This window comes from Dendroctonus ponderosae, unplaced genomic scaffold (assembly GCF_020466585.1).
Source record: "Dendroctonus ponderosae isolate FM_Combo_2020 unplaced genomic scaffold, Dpon_F_20191213v2 Dpon_F_20191213_655, whole genome shotgun sequence".
Taxonomy (NCBI): domain Eukaryota; kingdom Metazoa; phylum Arthropoda; class Insecta; order Coleoptera; family Curculionidae; genus Dendroctonus; species Dendroctonus ponderosae.
Genome location: NW_026018873.1, coordinates 200 through 5459, shown reverse-complemented (window position 1 = coordinate 5459; position 5260 = coordinate 200). Strand labels below are relative to the sequence as shown.

The following is a 5260-nucleotide window of genomic DNA, read 5'->3' as shown; positions in this document are numbered from 1 at the left end:
GATGCTTCGAATACATTCAGCGACAGTTCATTCAAATTCAATCTGCCTAACTCCGTGTTGGACGATAGAAACGACTAAATTAAATAGGTTGTGTTCATTGCCTAAATCGTCAGATTAGGGGATTTAAAGACTCAAAAACGTATTTAGATTAATGTTGCATACAAGTAAATTATAGTAGCTTAGGAATTGTTATCAATTTAGGTTTGGTTCAGATATAGATAGTGTATGGGTTTCTAAACCGATTAGTTCGAGCTCTGTCGGTGTACTTTTAATTAAGATCTTATAACAAACTGTATGATTCCCATGTCGTGTCATGGAATTCGCATTTAATCGCAGAAATGTGTCTAATAATAAATAATAAGTATTATCATCGATTTCTTTATCAGTCTGGAAAATATGATAAAGTTTATTGTATTATTTGCTATCATTTATTTAAGGTGATTTAAACAATATTCAGAATCTAGGGGCACGACCGTGACGATTTACTCGATAACATCACGTCAGGTGTGGAAAATCATCTTTTGAGTTCGGTAAATATGTATATATGTTGCCACGAATTCTGCGAATGAATATGAGTTGGCACTTCAGAAGTTAAACCAGTTACTGCTTTGTGTGTGAATAGCTGCCAAAGTTTCTTTTGGTTTTTCACCAATTGGTTTTTGAACCCTGACTTGATGTTCAATGTAAGGCTGAGTTTGGTCTGTCGCTCTGATCGTATCTGTCACTGTGTTTATCAGTTTATCTAATTAATTGTATTTTATTTAATTTTATCAATATTACTGACGTATGTAAAAGTTATATCTTTTTAACATAGATAAAGGARTTTKAATTTTAATTTCAGCTAGTTCGCTTCAAATTTTTATTTTTATAAATTTTTATTCACAAAGTCTTCAACATATTTATGTTTTAATTCCACATTATTAGGGGGCCAAAATAGTTTTAGAAATCATTACAAAATTATGCTGCCAATATGCCAATGAAAACAGCCTGTTSAWRRAACWKSAGTYKAWAKYRTMTTAAACCTAAGTTGATATTGAAGCAATAAGAYCATTTAGCATTATCGTAGTTYCAGCTKGTAAAACATTCAATTCAAAACAAGCCGAATRGTCTGATCTTGTCATCRACGAAAGGGATWAGATAARGTTTGCTWAAAGGTACGAAATACACAKTTTCGAGCTCTCTGAACGTATTTAATTTACTAGTTAAACAGGTGTATATTTMTGACTTCTGGTATTTAACTTCTGAGCCACAGCATAATGAATATAATAATAATAATAATTTTGCTGTGTCTAAGCACSGGAAGGTCAGAATATCGAATATCGCTGGAACCAGTAGTTCAAGACACAAAATATTGAATCAGGAAATGAACGAACACAAACTATAAAATAATCGATGAGTCTAACAACGAAGTTTAAATAAAACTTAGCTAGCACCTACATAATTGAAAGAAGTGTATACAGTTTTTCAAGTTCAGATCAGTTCAGCATTGGCGTAGCAACTAAAGCAAATTATAATAGATACAAATAAACTAACACTGAAATAATGCATGCATTTCCTTCTGACGTTGAGAAATATTTGCTCAGGAATACTTGGACCACTCTGCAGTAATGTATTGTATAGATAAATTCATGTTCATGGACATCAGCAGGAACACATTTTTCTATCAGCCAGTAAGTTTAGTTTTGCAAATCTGAAAAGACATAAACTCAGGTTCTTATATATCAATATATGTCAATATCCAAAAGTTTCGCACCTGCTTCTGCAATTTTGTTGTAATCTTTAGAACTAGCTATTAGCACCAATTTTTAACATGTTTGCCTCCTCTGCAACTTTGAAATCATCCGCCAGATTTAACTTTCTTTATTTATTTAAGTATTTGAAGTATTGATGAACCGCATCTAAAAGTCTAGTCTTTAGGTTTTGAATTTTCGACAAATTGGAACGAAAAAATAGAGGTTTACTACTTTGTCAACACTTGATTATTTTCTTCATTCGCGTTCTAATCATTTATTTTTAGGAAGATTAACACTCAATTTTAAGTTTCCTTCGACGAGGTACCATGGCTACCGACACGAGAGTCAGGTGTCGACAAAGTAGGAAAACTCGGTTGTCTTCTTACATCTAAAAGTCCAAATATACCAAAGTTGCCTTGAAAGTGCTGATTAAGGCTATTTTACCAGTGTAAATATTTAAATAATAAAACGTGAGCATAATAATATAAGTACAAAAACGTGAGGTTTGACTGCAGGTTGGTTATTGGAGCCTTCTTCGTTTTTTAGTCTTTTACCTCTGTCTCTACGAATCACTGCGATTTGTGAACAAAAAGGTATAGCGGGTGTCAACTTCTCGCCCTTGATATCTTTCTTGGAGTTTAAAATATGAAAAATCGGAAAGACCAGTCATTATTATTTGTAAGGGGAACACTTTAAATGAATATTTTTAGCCTCCTTATTTCAACCCCCTAGGAAAAAAAGTCATCCTTAGAAACTTAAATAAGAAGGTGGGTCAAGTGGAGCATCTTTTTAAAGGGCGTTCAATTCTCTTTGTATTAGTTACTAATTTGTTGCGTTTTGTTCAGAGCGTTTCGAATAATCGCACTTCAAATTTGTAGAGACAATTAAACTTTTAACAAAAACAATTGTATTGAGCCTCCTTGGAATACAAATGATTCGAAGAGCAGGTTACACTGTTAAAATCGTTGAATAACCCGAAGAAAATCTACTCGCCCTAGAGGGTTGAAACAAGGTGGCTAAAAATATTATTTTAAAGTGTCCCCCTTACAAATAAAATTGGCGGGTCTTTTCGATTTTTCATATTTTCTACTGCAAGAACGATATTAAGACTGGAAAGGTTTCAAATTGACGGCAGATATAATATTTAACACCTCAAATGGCACAGCATATACATAATCATAAACTGAATAATCCACTGTTGGATCAATTTGTTTGGGAATTACAGAGTTAACATTTTTTCTTGTTCATATCACTGTGCACTATTTAGATCTCCCGATACTAACCGATACTTATATTGCCCAAAAATATCCTCCGGAATTAGGGCAAGCGCTTTTCTGAGCAGGCATTTCCTTCGCCCCTGAAGATCGAATATTAACAGCACCCGTCACTTGCCAATGGTATTATTATGCTCTTATAATCTTTCGCTGTACAAATTGACCTCGGCATTTGGGATGTACGTGTTCGGAATCGCTAGCTTTCGACTTATTGCCAACGGATCCGCTTTAAAAGAATTTAGAAGCTTTCAAATATCCGTCAAAACGTAAGGCAACCCTTATGCTTATTGGTTTGTAATGAGGGGAGCAATCGATCAGAGTGCAATTATGGGGAACTTGAATGGGATTTAATGGTGCCACGTTTCGCGATTTGAATTTTAATGGAAATATTCATTTTTTTTTCTGGCTTCTTGTGTGAAATCAATTTTTCATCCATAATGGTTGCAAGCTCCTGTGGAATGATGTCGACACTCTGAAACTAAAAGCCATATATTCACATCTCCAACCTTAGTATGACCTGCTATATGCCAATTTTCTGAATACTTTTTTTATATCACTTGGAATATTGAACCAGCAGTTTACCTGGCAATACAAGTGAGTACATCGCAAGAATCTTAAAATTAAAATTTCATCCAGTTGCAGCGCTCTTGTCTTATCTAGAATTCCGGCTTACAAAACTATATCCAAATTGATTCTCGAAAGTCGGGCTCCGAATCGGACTTAAGTTACAGAACTATCAATTTATTTCCAAAGTTTGCTACCAACGTAAAGGCTGGCGCCATATAACTATTTTACGAATTAATTTTTAATAGCAGTAACAGAACTTGTCTTATTGCTGGCATAACAATTTAGTTGTAAAAATAAATTAGTAGTGGGTGTTTTAATAATTTAAAGCAGAAATACMCAGCCAGTATTTCTGCTTTAAATGCTCTGGAAAAAGTTGGGGTTGTAAAGTGCAAACCTGCAGATTTTGGTGGATGGAGCAGTTGAACATGTTCCGAACATCAGACGGCCATCGCTTGAAGACATTTAAAGAGTTTGGTGTATTTCTTGCCCCAAATTTGGAGTATTTTTTTCTGACTGTTGATTGGTAGAGACTATTGATTTGGATAAATTGTGATTGAGTAAATTAAAGATAATTTTGAAAATACATATGAAATATACGTGTTGGACAGTTCAAGCAAATATGATGAGAAAAAAAATTCTTCAAAATTCAGCTTTTAGCGGCGTTTTCAGTGTAACATTAAATAGAGCCATAACTTGTGTTGCCTTCTCTAAGCTTTAAACTACAAATATATTATATAAGTTTAGAAAAACACGATTTTTTCAATTGTAAATAAACAGCTCTACTTTTCTAATCTTGCAGATTCTACTCTCTATAGCTTTTGCGGCATTTGCTCAATATACGTTGTTGGTCAATATCCACCGAACATTAGCTTCAACTGTTAAATGTTTCTGTTCTATGGTTAAAAGACAGCAGAACTTTAGTCAAAATGTTCTCACTGTGTTGTTAAGAGAGTAGCAAAAAGTTATTCATACTTTTTACTCAGTTGATAGTTATAACGAATATCGCCTAGAAATAAAATGGAATTTWAATATTTTAAATTTATCACAGATCRATATATAGATTTACATATTATTGACATTTTACTAATATTTGTGTTATAGCTATTGACTTGTGCAGTTCAAAATGCTACCAAGTAAATTGGCAATAAAATTTGCCTTGGTTTTTTGTCCATTTTCATTATGTAGATATTAAAATTACATTTATCAACTAATAGTATTAATAGAACGCTTCCAATGATTTTGACTATGGTTAASTTGTGAACATATTCCGGTCATAACTTCGGTCTGATTGAAATGTCCAAAAACGGAAAATTCAACCGTGTTCAAATATAAAACTTTTCTGTATAGCAGATGTAATTTTTAATTTTTCTAAAATAATAGTTGATAATTCTTCTCAAGAATAGCAACTCAATTCAGGGACAAACAAAATGCATTGCATATGGTGCTAGCTTGCATGTTTCTCCTGAACAAAAACTGATAATTTATTCTTGTGACCCGAAGAACCCGTAGTCGGAGGGAGACAGAGAAACCTTCGATATTTACCTAATCGCCCAAAATTACAGTTTATAAGCTTGGAAAACTCTTCATCCGATATTTCTTCTATTGTCCTATTCCCATTATTATGTCTCGTTTCCCTAAACTTATTTAAATGATGTTTTTTATTTGATTATTCAAATTGATTATTTA

General features: G+C 33.1%; 1 long non-coding RNA gene across 1 annotated transcript; it reads right to left on the bottom strand.

The window, feature by feature from the left end:
• Positions 1-1455: 1455 nt before the first annotated feature.
• Positions 1456-2420, bottom strand: LOC125505047. The gene is made up of 2 exons (XR_007281883.1): positions 1754-2420; positions 1456-1690 (listed from the first exon to the last, which is right to left on the bottom strand). It is a non-coding gene; the product is annotated as an uncharacterized LOC125505047 (long non-coding RNA).
• Between the last annotated feature and the right edge of the window lie 2840 nt (positions 2421-5260).